The following is a 16,587-nucleotide window of genomic DNA, read 5'->3' as shown; positions in this document are numbered from 1 at the left end:
GGCCGGCTGGTTATTTGTATACAATCCTACCCTCCATCACCCTGACAATTGGTCCTCATGGTGGCGAGGGATGGGTGGGAAGGCCCCTTCCTCACAAGGAGACAGGGAGATGCCAGGAGACACTCAGCCAGAGGAGCAACAACATTCAGGGCCCTCAGGCATTTCCTCTTTTTGTCAAATCTTAAAATGTAAAGGTATTGACTAGCAGTTCACAATATACTGAGGCTGGAAAAGGACTCACCTTTTTACAGACACTGAGGTTTCATACTACTTTCCAGGCTTTGCACCTGTTTGTGCAGCTTTTCCAATATTTCCAAAACCTTCTGTCCCCTTCGCAAACTAAAATACTGACTTCTTCCTGAGAGTGATTTGTTTCTTCTCCCCACATGAATTGTGTTCATTCTTGTTTTTGTCTCCATCTACTTTCTTGTTGAGTCTATATCTGTGTGCACTGATCATCTCCACTCTTCTGCAATCCTGGGCGTGGTTCTCCTTTGTGTCTGATTGCAGCCCTCCTGTTAAGGAAAATCTCACTTGCATTTAACCTGCATAGAATGGCAAGTTTGCATAATATGTTGTTCAAATTTTTACAATATCTTGCCTTTCCAGGGTGATATTGTACTAAGTACACAATTGAACAAGGTGGGTGGGTTGTGCATTTCAGTCCCAATGTTTGGTTAATGTTTCTTCATTTGCTCGTGCACATTTTCCAGAGGACTTTTTTTTATGAAAGTAAGAAAAACATCAAAATTATCTGGAATAACCCAATGCCTCATTCATTGGTACCGAAGAGGTTTGTTATATCCAGGGTTCTTACTTCTTTCCTGAAATTAAGTAGCCTGCTTTTTCATGTGGGTCACTCTGTGTGTTTGGAAGAACTTTCTGACATAAATTGCTCGTGTGACTATAACCTCCTCACATTACTGCCAAAGTTGAATAGAAGTAATATTCCAGATTCAACTCTTCTACAATGTATGTAATGAAGTCATCTGTTTGATAACATGTTTCAAGATTACAAATCTCCCATTTTGTCAATTTTCTGCATAGTTCAGTTTTCTTCCATCCAACAAGAAATTAACAGGATCGCAATTTCCTGCTCTCCCATCGAAGCAATATGATCTCTCATTTGTTTTGACTGAACTATTATTCTATACCTCTCTTGCTTATTTTCTCCATAGAGAGATGAAGAGCTGGCAAGGACGAAAATTACAGCATCCCCTGTGGGAGAAAAATCATCTTTTAAGTCATTACGTACACACTCTTGAGATGTAAGGGGTGCTTTGGTTTCCTGTCAATACTCTGGCCTCAGTGTGGTTTCAGGTTATGTTCCAGAGGATTGCTACCAATAAGAAATTCTGCCTTGTGAGGGAGATGCCATTGGCAGAGAAGAACCAGTGCCCTGTTGAACAAAGAGCATGTGTGGTCTCTTGATGTCCTGGACAGAATTTATACCTCAGTTAATATCCCCAGAAGAAACTAACGTGTCATTTGCATCGATGTATGGTAGAACAGTGCTGTGTGTAATTTGGTTGTTGTGTTTCCCTAATTTATAACTGCAGCTAAACTATTGAATATATATTTCATTGCCAGCAAGTACTTTCCTTGCTGATGACATTAGTCCAAGTTATTTCTTTAATAATCCTTTGTTTCTGGATTGCTACACACCAAACTCTGTTTCACACAGCTCAACAGAAAAGAAAGGCATACTGAGACCGGACAACTGAAAATATTTTATGCAGCTTAAAAAATGCCAGCATTTCCACACAAAATTAATTTTCTGAGAGCTGTGATTGTTGTAGTAGAGCAATTCTCATTTCATTCAGTCCAATGACAGCAGATGGAGTCTGCACTGTTCATTATACAGCCCAGAGCAGCTGTTCAACAAGTTTTACACCTCCCGCAGAGTGATTAATGTCCTGGAGACATCACAAAGTGAAAAGGGGTGTGATTACAATTTATTGTTTATTTTAGCTTGCATGTATGCACGTTCAACCATAATTATTTTAGCCACTGACTTATGGTTTCTTTCCGAGTTACCAACCTGTGAAGTTGTCCAACTCAGGTAGAATGAGCTCAGAGCTTGAAGATATTCAATTATTTTAATTCAAAACGATGAAGCAACGATCCAGGTTCACCACCAGGTGCTTTACATAGCTCTACAGGCTGGCTGGGCATCTTAAAGAGATATTGCTTCATTATAGACATGATGCCTCTGGTTGAGAATGTTTTGCTTCAGTTCAGGTGTGATGGGTTCAGAGATACATGATAAATTCAGTATGTGATCAGCAGCATGTGCTGCCCATAGAATAACTTGGAGACTGGGGCAATGAGGCAGTTGGAGATTTGTGAATTAGTGGTGTTGGAAGAGCACAGCAGTTCAGGCAGCATCCAAAGTGCAGCGAAATCAACGTTTCGGGCAAAAGCTCTTCATCAGGAATAAAGGTAGTGAGCCTGAAGTGTGGAGAGATAAACTAGCAGTGGGTAGGGGTGGGGAGAAAGTAGCATAGAGTACAATGGGTGAGTGGGGGAGGAGATGAAGGTGATAGGTCAGGGAGGAGAGGGTGGAGTGGATAGGTGGAAAAGGAGCTAGGCAGGTAAATCAAGTCCGGACAAGTCATGGGGACAGTGCTGAGCTGGAAGTTTAGAACTAGGGTGAGATGGGGGAAGGGGAAATGAGGAAACTGTTGAAGTCCACATTGATGCCCTGCGGTTGAAGTGTTCCAAGGCGGAAGATGAGGCGTTCTTCCTCCAGGCGTCTGGTGGTGAGGGAGCAGCGGTGAAGGAGGCCTAGGACCTCCACGTCCGCGGCAGAGTGGGAGGGGGAGTTGAAATGTTGGGCCATGGGGCAGTGTGGTTGATTGATGCGGGTGTCCCGGAGATGTTCCCTAAAGCGCTCTGCTAGGAGGCGACCAGTCTCCCCAATGTAGAGGAGACCGCACTGGGAGCAATGGATACAATAAATGATATTTGTGGATGTGCATGTAAAACTTTGATGGATGTGGAAGGCTCCTTTAGGGCCTTGGATAGAGGTGAGGGAGGTGGTGTGGGCGCAGGTTTTACAGTTCCTGCAGTGGCAGGGGAAAGTGCCAGGATGGGAGGGTGGGTTGTAGGGGGGGGCGTGGACCTGACCAGGTAGTCACGGAGGGAACGGTCTTTGTGGAAGGTGGAAAGGGGTGGGAAGGGAAATATATCCCCTGGTGGTGGGGTCTTTTTGGAGGTGGCGGAAATGTCGGCGGATGATTTGGTTTATGCGAAGGTTTGTAGGGTGGAAGGTGAGCACTAGGGGCGTTCTGTCCTTGTTACGGTTGGAGGGGTGGGGTCTGAGGGCGGAGGTGCAGGATGTGGACGAGATGCGTTGGAGGGCATCTTTAATCACATGGGAAGGGAACCTCGTTGGAGATTTGTGCCATTAATAAATACGAAGAACGTGAACTTAGAGCATGTCACCATTCTCTCCTAGCCAGTCCATTTCCTTCTTACTCCTCACCTGATATCCTGCCTTTAAACTTTATGATTTCACAAACTGTTTTCCTTCAGAAGTGCTTAGTGCAATGGGTTGTGCTGTGTAAAAGACTGTTTTACTTGGTCGAGTCAACCCTCACTCCAGAATCATAGTTTAAACAAACTGTCTCAACACCCTCCATAAATAATGTGAGCAAAATAAACTGAAAAACACCAGTCTAGCTTCCAAGAAACAATGTTTATGTTTCAGATCATAACCTTAAATCAGAAGGATTTTATTTTTCTCTTCACAGATACTGCCAGACCAGCTGAGTAGTTCCAGTAATCTGTGTTTATATGCTGAATTTTTCAGCATCCAAAGTCTTATACTTTCATAATGTTTGTGATGTGGTTATTTTGCAAATAAATCAAAGTTGTTTTTAATGTAAAAGAATTGAACTTTTTAGTAGGTTATTTATACAGAAGAGTAGATGATGTAATTTTGGATTAGATTACTTACAGTGTGATAACAGGCCCTTCAATCCAACAAGTCCACAACGACCCGCCAAAGTGCGACCCACTCCCTACACCTAATGCTATGGGCAATGTAGCATGGCCAATCCACCTGACCTGCACATTTTTTTTTTGGATTGTGGGAGGAAACCAGAGCACCTGGAGGAAACCCACGCAGACACGGGGAGAATGTGCAAACTCCACACAATCAATTGCCTGAGGCAGGAATTGAACCCAAATCTCTGGTGCTGTGATGTAGCAGTGCTAACCACGGTGCCACCGTGCTACCCAGTAAAATAAAAAATTCAAGTTAACCGATGCATATATTTCAATCTAACAGATGATTAAAATTAAGCAACTTTTTGTTAGAAGGAATGGACTCTGGAGAAAATGAAAATGGGATGCTGCGAAAATGTGAAGTGGCAGCACACCTCCATTTTCAGCTTTAATAATGCCTGCCATAACTTCCCTTGGTTGATGTGAAATTATACATCCTTTCAGAAATGTTGTGTGATCATGCCTCATTTCAAAATGAAGCCACAGTAAGTTGTTCCTTACATAATTTATTCATTCCCTCAACAGAATCAGAATATTAGTGGGTGGCACGATGGCACAGTGGTTAGCACTGTTGCCTCACAGCGTCAGAGACTCGGATTCAATTCCCGCCTCAGGCAACTGATTGTGTGGAGTTTGCATATTCTCCCTGTGTCTGTGTGGGTTTCCTCCCACAGTCCAAAAATGTGTAGGTCAGGTGAATTGGCCATGCTAAATTGCCCGTAGTGTTAGGTGCAAGGGGAATGGGTCTGGGTGGGTTGTGTGTCGGTGTGGACTTGTTGGGCCGAAGGGCCTGTTTCCACACTGTAAGTAATCTAATCTAAGCTATTATTTAGTAGGACAATGAGACTAAGAATATTATGTGCTGGCAGGCAATGAAATAACAACATGGAAAAGTCTCTGCCATTACTAAAAGGCTTCAAACAAGTTGCACGTCTTAATCTGAGCAGAAGATAACACCAAAGATGTCATTGGCATTGCATTTTTTCCAGTCTTGCTGTGAAACCAATCAATGATATGGCCAGTGGCTTTGCAGACAATATCAGAATTACTGAAGGGATTGAAGAAGAAAAAGCTATGCTCATGGAGGTAGTAACAGCACTCAATGCCGAGTTTAGTTCTGTGAGGAAATAATATTGCTGAATGGGCTAAATTAGAGTGTCAGTAGCAAGGGGTAAACATAGTTACTTTTATTAATGATCTGGACAGAGTGGCATAGAACTCTGTCTACTGCAGCTTGGAAGACGACTTAATTAGGGACAGAATTGTTGTTGGACTCTTACATAGAACACTGCTTGACCACCTAAAGCGAAAATATGACTTAACATTTACAAAAGCAATTCAACTGCAGACAAGCTGAGGTCAGGAAACAAAACTGAGCAATGATTCAGGGTGATAGTGAGAACAATATCCCAAAATGACTGACTCAGTGGAGTATATCAAGTTCATAAACAGAAAGATGGCCATGTTAGAAAATAGGTTCTTGCATGGTATCTTGTAAATGATGTTATTTTTGCTGGTAGTATCTAATGGACCTTTAGGTTCATTGCCTGCTGTTTAAGTGTGTGGGTAGGTTTGTGGGCTACTATCATGCCAAGGGGTCTGAGTAGTCTGGAAGTCATTTCTGTTATGTCTTTGACGTAAGTATTATGGCTATAGTTTTTGATTGCGTTGTGTCTACAAGCAACCTGTAAAAAATACTGCATCGGACAAACTAGCAGGAAAGTTCGCACCAGGATACATGAACACCAACTGGCCACCAAAAGACACGACCCACTCTCACTAGCTTCCATACATACAGACAGAGAAGGACACCACTTTGACTGGGACAACACACACATCCTAGGACAGGTGACAAAAGAGACACACGAGAATTCTTAGAGGCATGGCACTCTAACCAGAACTCCATTATAAACACATTGATTTAGATCCTATCCATCTTACCTTGAAAAAAAGAATGCAAGAAACCAAGACCTATAAATAGAGAGGTGGGACATACCGCCAACACTTCACCGGAGACTCTCGCTGATTATGTTACCTAGAATGGTGATGAAACGTCTAAAAACAAACCTTCAAGCTCAACGAGCTAACATACATACTTATTGAAATATATTTCCTGCAAGAAATGCAGGGACCCAATGGAAGCTATGGGAGTGTTGATATCACTGTAAAGGGAAACTAGAAATGCTTTAAGTTATGTGCAAGTCTTGCAGTTTCATCTCTTTCTAATGCTGAATTGTGGTTGGACAAAAGTTCTATTCAGCCATGATATATAGGCTAGCAGGTGTAGAACTCAAGATTGTAAGACAGCTGAATGCTTCCACATCTGACAGAGATTTACCAGTACTTCCACATGTGTCATCTACTGCATCTGTTGCTCTTGATGGGGTCTCCTCTACACTGGAGAGACAGGATTCCTACTTGAGGAATGTGTCAGAGAACATCTCTGGGACACATGTGCTAAACAACCCCACTGCCCTGTGGCTGAACACTTCAACTTCTCTTCCTCCTCCGCCAAGGACATGCAAATCCTGGGCATCCTCCACCGCCAAACTCTAGCCATCAAATACCTGAACAAAGAACATCTTATCTTCTGCCTTGAGACCCTCCAACAACATGGGATCAATGTAGACTTCACCAGTTTCCTCTCCCCCCATCTTATCCCAGATCCAACCTTCCAAATCAGCACCACCTCTTGAATTATCCTACCTGTCCAGTTTACTTCCCACCTATCCACTTCACCCTCCTCTCCGACCTATCACCTTTACTCCACTTTCATCTACCTATTGCATTCCCAGCTACCTTCCCCCCACCCCCCTCCGATTTATCTCTCAGCCCCCTTGGGCTATCCTCTCATACCTGATGAAGAACTTATGCTCGAAAAGTTGATTCTCCTGCTCCTCAGATGCTGCCTGACCTGCAGTGCTTTTCTAGTACCATACTCTTTGACTCTGATCTCCAGCATCTGCAGTCCTCATTTTCTCCAAAACTGAATATAACCCTTCACTACAGAGAGATCATTCATTGAAAGAAATGATCTGGTGCTAAATCAGAGCTTTTCCCTCTCCAGCAGGAAAGCCGGATTGTACCTGATTTTCAGAATAGAGAAACAGGAAAGCTGAGAAGATTAACATAAAAACATATGTTTCTGAATTGTCAGAGCTGTTTCCCAGAGTAGGAAAGTTGCTGTCAGCTATATACATCCAGAAGCAAAGCTTGTTTCTCTGTTTACACTCAGAAATGCTCCACATGCACTCTTGTTAAAAATAAAGAAGGAAATCAAAATTTCTTTGAAGCAAGGGGTTCTTTAAACTTTGAAAGAACTAACAGATTGATATTTGAACATAGAAGAGTACAGCACAATACAGGCCCTTCGGCCCTCAATGTTGTGCTGATCTTTTATACTACTCTAAGATCAGACTTACCTACATGCCCTTCATTGTACTAACTTCCATGTGGCTATCCAAGAGTCACTTAAATGTCCTTAATATATCAGATTCTACAACCACTGCTGGCAATGCATTCCACGCACTCACCACTCTCTGTGTAAAGAACTTACTTCTGATATCTCCCCTAAACCTTCCCCAATCACCTTTAAATTATGCCCCCTCGTGATAGACATTTCCACCCTGGGAAAAAGTATCTGGCTATCCACTTTATCTATGCCTCTCAACATCTATCAAGTCCCCACTCATCCTTCTTCGTTCCAATGAGAAAAGCCATAGTTCCCTCAACCTTTCCTCGTAAGACATGCCCTCCAGTCCAGGAAGCATCATGGTAAATCTCCTCTGCACCCTCTAAAGCTTCTACCTTTTTCCTATAATGAGGCAACCAGAACTGAACACAATATTCCAAGTGTGTCTAACAAGTGTTCTATAGAGCTGCAGCAGAACCTCATGGCACCTTAAACTCAATCCTCCTGCGAATGAAAGTCAATACACCATACGCTATCAATTTGGGTGGCAACTTTGAGGGATGTATGGACGTGGACCCCAAAATCCCTCTGTTCCTCCACACTGACAAGAATCCCCCCATTAGTCCTGTAATCTGCATTCAAATTTGGTTTTCCAAAATGAATCACTTCACACTTTTCTAGGTTGAACTCCATCTGCCACTTCTCAACCCAATTCTGTATCCTGTCTCTGTCCCATTGCAACCCACAATGGGTATGGTCCAAGTATCAAAAGGCAATATTTTCAATTTCTTCCTCCATGCCCGTAGATGTTGAGAACTCCCGATATCTCAGTTCATTAATACTCAGAGCTAACCACTACCATTGCTGCAGATGTAACTTTTACTGGATTTGGAACTGTACTCTTTCCAAAACTGGTGGTGGACAGCGCTGATTAGTTCACTATGCGCTATTTTTACTGGTAGAGAATGAATAGAAATAGACAGTGATACAAACATTAGCTGCGACATTGAAATGGGAGGGTGGCTAAAGGCAGAACTCTTTAAAAGTATTTGGTTGAATGCTTGAAGTATCACAACAGTCAAGTCTATATGCCTAATGTGGGAAATTGGGACTAGTGTAGGAGCTAGTACAGACAGAACAGAGGCTGAAGGGCCTTTTCTGTACTGTATGATTCTCTGGGCTTGTGAAAAGTTTACAGATGATGTTCTTGGTGTTTACTTCAAGATAGAGATAGGCCACTACCTTTAGTTACACTTCTAAATTCTAAGGAGTTAGCTAAAAACTTTCATGAGGACAACAGTTTTGACTGAGGATGGTGGTGAGATTTGATGCTAAAGCAGAATGTTTAATTGGAAACAACAGGCAATGGCAGTTGTCTTGCTCCACCTCTTTGACAATGTCTGGACAGGGAATTTCAGTTTTCATTGAAGAGAAGGTAGCCTTTACATCAATAACAAACCCTTCTCTACAGTAATTGAACTAAATGAGATGTATAGAATTCTTGTGCAGAAAATGATCAGGTTGGAGAGTACTGTACCGAAGGATAGCCAGCATACATCTGACCCAATCCCATTCTCAATCGTACTATTAACACTGTCTTTCGAGAGCTCCAGTGACCCAATGGAAGCTGCAATTGTGTTACTATCCTAGTACAGGGAAATGAGAAATACATTAAGTTGTACACAAATGATGTAGTTTAATCTTTTGCTCATGAGAAATTGGTTATTCTGAGAGTGTTGAGACTCAATATGCTGCACCAAATGTGCGAGACATCTGTGTATCACAAAATGTTGAGTGAGAACAAGATATTCTGCTCTCAGTGGAAGCGATAATATCCAGCTGTACTATTTGTGCTCTTCATCTTTGGGAGACAAGAGAACCATTGATTACATTTGTGTTTCTCAAGACCATAGGAATATCTTGGAAAGGAACTTTTCAAACTTGAGGTAAAGTGTTGTTGCTCATTGTAGATGACTAAAAGTCAAATAAACTGCAGTTTGTTAATAAGTGTTTTTAAGACTTTATAATATCCTCTGGATTTTTCTGTAGTACCAGCTCAACATGATACCCTCAAACCAACATGAAGTTGAAAGGGCAGTGTGTATGATGAAAATATTGTTGAATAAGAACAATGTGAATCAACGTGTACTTCTGAGCTATAATACAACTCAGCACCAAAATGGTTGAACACATTTGAAATCCTTGTAGGAAGAAGTCTGAAAACTCAACCCCCTACTCTCCCACATGCACACGTACTGGTACAAGATAATGATTTGGAAAAAGTGAGGGAGAAAGAGGATGAGTACCATTTCAATGTTACAAAGTACCCACCCTCCTAAACCAGGATAGCCAGTTGGAATTGCACCAAACTCATCATGGATACAGACAATACAGACACTACATTAATGGTCCTCACTCATTCAAACCAAATTTGAAGTAGAAATGCCCTAGTTTCCACACAGAAACAATTGTCTAAATAGTCAAAACAATCATTAACAAGTCAAACAACCCAGAAATATTGCATTCCTTGAGAGATTGAGAAGGTGACCTGATATCTGAACTGAAGTCAGCTCTCAGTACTCTTTCTGCCCTCCTCAATGGAGAAGGTGAATTCCTCATCTCCTTTACTGGAACTGAGAACACGTTCAGGTAGACTAGCAAAACCACCACAGTGGTAATCCTCACTGAAGATAAACTGAAGTCATAACCTTAGTGTGAGTAATATGATTTGAGGGTTGAATTGGACACATATGTTGAGATGTAGAACAAGGGAATGAGACTGACTGAGCGATATACTAATGAGATACTTTGTCACAGGAAGTGATGCAATGACACATGATTTCACTCTCTCTTGCAGCCTCATGGCAAGGTGAAGCCACAGTCCAATATATTCTTGAATAAAGTTCTTGTTTTCCTTGCTTCAGCAGACACTGAATATTATTTAGTAGCACCATGAGACAAATAAAATTAACTTTCCTGGGCAACTCTCCAGTCAGGTTTCTGCCCTGGTACAGTATGGAAGCAGCTCTTATCAAAGCCACAAATGACATCCAATGCAAATGGTCACCAGGACAGAAAGAGGCCATTAGCCCCATCTTGCACATGTTGGCTCTCTGCAAGACCAGCCCATTCCCCATGACTTTCCTCTAGCCCAGCAGCTTGTTACCTTCATTTGCTTTTCTGACTGTCTTTTGGAAGCTATGAGTAAATTTGTCTCCATCGCATTCTCAAACACTCATTCCAGATTCTCACTATTCATCTCATCAAATAGTTTGTCCTCATGTCACTATATGTTATTGAGTCAATCATCTTAAATTGGCATGCTCTAATTAAACATTCCTTCTCCTTTTCCCCCATCCTGCCTGCAGCGTTTGTCATGGTTAACTATATCCTTCATCAATGCTTCTGTAATGTTGTTCCGATGGGTGGAACAGTTGGTTCCATTCTTAACTACCTAATAATAACCAGAATGTCACCACCAACGCCTTCACTTCCAGCACCCATGCCATTACTTCCAGTCTTCCAGAAGGATTTATCCTTGGTTCCTTCCCATCTATGACCTGCAGGTTGCCCAATTCAATATCAACTGAAAGCATGATGTTACTTTTCACACGTAGGTCGAAGATACTCAATATTATCAAGCTCAAATCCTCTCCTGTTATCAGAGCTTTTAGACTGTTATGGGAGAAAGAGAAATATCTTCCAATGGCTTATTGAAGATTTGGCCATTGTCTACGGTTCTTGATGCAAGTCCATTTCTTAGCTATCAATGTCATTCCTCTCCCTGGCAACAGGCTGATGTTGAAGCAAACTCTTTTCACAACCTTAGATTGCACCTGAAGATGAACTTCTGCTCATGTGTGCATGTCTTCACTGAAACTGTCTGTTTTTACATCCAAAGCATCACCTAACTCTTCCCGTGTTAAAGCTCTTCTACTTTTGAAATCATCATTGCTTCCTCCAGGCTTGAGGTTTTCAACACCCTTCGCCAGTTTCCCACATTCTAACCTATTTAAACTTGGAATCATCTAAAACTCAGCTGACCATACCTTTTGCTACTGTGCCATCATCTCTACATTGTCTCCTGATTAAGCAGCATTTCACATTTAATATATTCATCGTCATTTCCAAAGCTTTCTCCTCTCCCCAACTCTACAATTCTGCCAGCCCCACTATTCACCACGAGTAGTGATCTCTTCCTGGTCTCTTTAGAACACAGATCATAGAACATTACAATGTAATACAGGGCCTTTGGCCCTCGATGTTGCGCTGATCTGTGAAACTAATCTAAAGCCCATCTAACCTGCACAATTCCATTATCATGGACATTTTGATTTTAATCCATGCTTGTGTTGACCACTGTGCCTTACACTGCTTTGACCCTAATCTCTGAATCCTTTCCCTAAACAATTTTTACCTCTCCATTTCGCTTTCTCCTTTAAAAAACTCCTTGAAACTTATTGCTTTGAACAAATTTTTGGCTATCCTCCCTTAAATTAGCTTGCGTATTGGTAAAAAATTTCACTTTCAAACAGCCCTGTGAAATGACAAGAAAATGCCAACTGGCTCAGGAAGTGACCCTATGTGGGGCTGTAATTAGTTGCCCATCTCTGTGCAGCACTGGCATTTTCTGTGGCAGCTTGTCTCTTGAAATCTTGCCCATAGCTGGGGTGGGAGATAACACCCTAACATACAACTGTCTAAACTCCCTGCCTCCAAAGCCATTGCCACAGGCTTGGGAAAATTCCACTCTCTCTGCTTTATATCTACATGAAGAGCATGACCTGGAGGCATGACAATGGAAACCACTCATAGCTGGAAATGGTTATTTGATTCTGTGAATGCTTCTTCAACTTTATGAAGGCAGACTGAGCAGATATTTGGGGAGACGAAGCATGATGCAAGCAAAAATGTTCTGTTCTGCAGCAAAATAAGCAGAGAATGCAATGATCAGATTCATTTATTCATTGGCTTGACATAAGTAAAATAGCTTGTAGGTTTACTCCAGCAATTCTAATCTTCAGTAAGACAAAGAACTGTGGATGCTGGAAATTGGAAACAAAAGCAAAAATTGCTGGAGAAATTCAGTAGGTCTGTCAGCATCGATGGAGAGAAAACAGGGTTCATGTTTTGAGTCTGGTGACCCTTCTTCAGAATTTTAATCTTCAGCTCAGCAAGGCTCTTCATCACTTTCCCTTGAATGATAACTTTTAAACATTCCCTTTAATCATCTTCTCTCTTCTTCTTTTCTCACCTTCCTCTGATTGCTGACAACACATGGGTGTGATGTGCTTTTTAAAAGTTATCATGATAAATCAAAAATTGCCAATTGTTTAGTCCCTGAGGCAAACAATTTCCATTTTGTACATCAACTAGCAATCATGTTAGTGGCTGTTAATAAACGTTGGAGAATACAGAAACACTAAAAGGACCTTGAATTTCTGAACACTTCTGCTGCTGTGCTACGGTGTGCTCCATCAATCTCACATCAGCACTGGCTGGAGGGTGTGCACTGTCACTATCCACCGTGCAGGGAATCTAAAGTATGCACTGGGAACAAAAATGACTGTAACTACACCCAGACTGGGCATGGAAGGGGCTGCAGGACTAATGAGGTGGCACCAGTTTTGAGATTGGCAGAAAGAGTTCAGAGGCTGGTGCAGACCTGGCAAGCCATCCAGCCTGAACTCGGGTGGAAAGTGGAGGGATCCTTCCATACTGGGCACCCACAAGCCTCAAAGATCTACCCACTTTCCCCAACACCACCTCCCCAATGGTTTTCTCTCACCTTTATTCCCCATTGTGAGAAGCCCTGACAAGAGCAATTGTGGAATTAGGAAGTGCAAATGATAGACATGTGAACAATCAGAAATAAAGCTGCAATTTGTAACTCTAAAACTGTCAGTATTTTGCTATCACTACTGTAGAATTTGTTCCAAGTCTATTCCTTAACACCAAGAAATCCATCACAAGACCACTGCCAGAGGGAATGGTTGAAGCGAGTACAATTACAACATTTTGCAGACATTTGGACAAGTTTATGAATAGGAGAGATTTAGAGGGATATGGGGCAAACAAAAGCAAATCGGACTGGTGTAGTTTGGGAAATATGCTCAGCATGGACAAGCTGAACCAAAGGATCTGTTTCTGTGCTGCAGAGCTGGATGGCTCTACACCTATTGAAATCAACTCAATTAAATATCTGGTTGCAACTTTTACTCTGCCATGTCATATTTCTCTTTCTCTAACATCTTCTTTAAGGAATGGTTATGTCTTCTTTTATTTTTGAATTAATTTGATTCCTTTCTCAGTAATGGATGTTGGACTCTATGTATGTGCAGTGTCCAACTGGGCTTATTACACTCAGGCCCCAAAGCATATTGTTGGTTAGATATACAAGTGTGATTTTATTGGTATCCTTTATCTCTGTCCTTCTGCAGTTTCAGGGATTCTGCTGCGTGTTTCCAGATGCATTATGTCCCTCTAGTGTATTCCTGATGATCCACATGAACAGCTGATAATAAAGAGCAGGTTAAACAGCAGCTGAGCCGAGATGCTATGAAATGCTGTCCTCAAAGTGTCATTGATCTCAACTCTTGTCAAAAAAATCTTTGTTTTTAAGGATGCAATAGCGGCAAGTTATAAGAAATCACCTAACTTTCACACTGGACATTTATGCGTTGAAAACTGACTTGCTAACTTAGTAAAACATAGCTGGAAAATAAATCATCTGATAATAGAGGCATGACAATTTGACATTAGGCACTTGAGGTTACAATGTGAGAATGCAAACTGAGTATCACATTCTGGCTTCCCAGCCTGGATAGACCACGTGTGGAAGCTTCTTGTGCTGATCTACTGAAGGCCTGTAATGCTTATGTTTATAACTTTGTTCTCATTTTCCTAACTTACACTAAGTAATGTAACTTTTGTTCCTTTCTTTTTCCCTTTATTTCTGCATTTTGTATCTAAGATCTGTACCTAAGTACTTTGTACCGAAGGTGGAATCACATAAGGTGACATTGTGAATTTTTCACTGTCTTTCTGTACTTCTGTACTTGAGTACACATGACAATAAAGGTTATTCATCCTCTAATTCTAATTCTGTGTCAGAATGAAACTTATCATTGTCAAGGTAGGTTAATGAATGTAAAGATGTTGTGTTGACATCCTTTTTATGGGAGTATTTCCCTATTTTAGAAAGACTGAGCATGTTGAATTTTTAAATTCAGACTTGTGAAAATTGCTTAAAAATTGAATTGATACTTGTTTTTGAATTGTAAGGCAAAGGTGTGCTCAGGACACCCTAAGATACTTCACAGCTAACGTTTGAAGTGGTACGATTGTAATGTAGGAAAATACAGTATCCAGTTTATACACAGGAGGTTCCCACAAACCACAATTCAACCTAAGAGACTGAATTAAAGGCTGCTAATGATAGAAGAATGAATGTATGGGCACTAAAGAATCCTTAATGAGAACAATGGAAGTGTGTGTGATAGTCAAACTCTTCATCGCTTTGGGGAATGAAGATTTAGGAAGGGTTAAGTCTTCTGGTATTTCCCTGTGTCCACATAAATAGAATATGAGTTAACAGGTGACTTGTAATTTAAAAAAGTGAAATAACATTTTAAATCTGATAGGCTACCACCTTACAAGACCATAAATACCTGCATCATTCCATAGACATGTACAGTTCCAAAATTCTCCCACATGGCTTCTGGTATATACGCTCTCTTACTTATCCACTCAATCAATTAAGCCCTCAAGTCGTATTTACTGCCAGTTGTCGGAAGTCATTAGAGATGATCATTGGCATACTCTTGCAATACCTGCTTAGCAGGATTAACGGAATTCTTAATGACACAAATTCTCCAGAGGCTGCTTTATGTATTTTCTTTAATAAAGCTTATTAAGTGTGTTGGTTGGCACTAACAAAACTGAAGCAGTAACAAGGTTTGTGCGAAATCGACACAAACACATCGACCTGGACCCAATATACCAACCACTACAGCGGACAGCTGAAACTGACACCCGGAAGCGGCAAGGACAGACCACTATAAATACCGGAAGAAACATCAAAGAAGCGCTTCGCAGGAGGCTCCAGAGCACTGATGATGTCGCCTAGCCAGGGGACGAAACGTTTGCAACAAAAACTTCCAGCTCGGCGAACAGAACCACAACAATGAAGCAGTAACAATTAAATTGTTCAATTCACAATGCTTGTTCGAACTTTGTCTTCATCTTTCCATCCTTTTAATGATGTTGGACACTATGTAAATGTGCCTTCAGCATCCTCTTTTACATTCTCCTTCATTCTTTACAGCATAACTTCTTTGTCTTTTGTTGACATCACATTTTTTTAAACTACTTTTCTGTTTGTGCTGCTTCCAGGTCAAGGAACACCAGTCACATGGGCCTTGATTTCTAGTTCTCCAAGAAATTCATAATTGGTCCCCTTACAATTGATGTAAGTTATTCAGACTTCTTTTCAAATACTGATTAAGAATAATTACCAATTGTACAATATTTTGATGAAAATTACAAATTTTACTTTACTCTTTCTAGGTCAAAGGTCATCATCCCTAGAAGAACAAGGGCAGCAGGAACATTGCAGTATCACCTTCAGGTTTTTCTCCAGCTCACACTCAAATCTATTTGGATAGACTTTCATTGTCCCTGAGTTAATATGCCAGCACTCCCTGCTAACACCATAGTGTGTGTACCTCCACCACATAGCAGCAATTCAAGAAGAACAGCCACCACTATGTTCTCAAAGATAACTAACAATGGACAATAAATTCTGGTCTTGTGAGAGATGCTCATTTCCTCACAATTAATTTCTTTTAAGGCAGCATCCAGAAATATCAAAGACCTGATCATCTGATTTATACCAATTGTGGTGTCTCTTCCCAAGAACTAACTAATTATCAGCCTGTCTCTGGGTTCTCTGACCAATCACCGTGACTGGGTAGGTTGATGTGACCCAAGCAGTGATGAAACATCTTGATTTTGATGGAACCCAGCTGACATCTCCGGGACAGCACAGCCTACGCAAGGGAGGAAAGTGGTGGGACGGTAAATCTCCAAAATCATAGAATCATAAAATCCCTACAGTGTGGAAGCAGGCTATTTGGCCCAAGTCTACACCAACCCTCTGAAGA

This window comes from Hemiscyllium ocellatum, chromosome 5 (assembly GCF_020745735.1).
Source record: "Hemiscyllium ocellatum isolate sHemOce1 chromosome 5, sHemOce1.pat.X.cur, whole genome shotgun sequence".
In the NCBI taxonomy this organism is placed as follows: domain Eukaryota; kingdom Metazoa; phylum Chordata; class Chondrichthyes; order Orectolobiformes; family Hemiscylliidae; genus Hemiscyllium; species Hemiscyllium ocellatum.
This window is presented reverse-complemented; position numbering follows the sequence as displayed.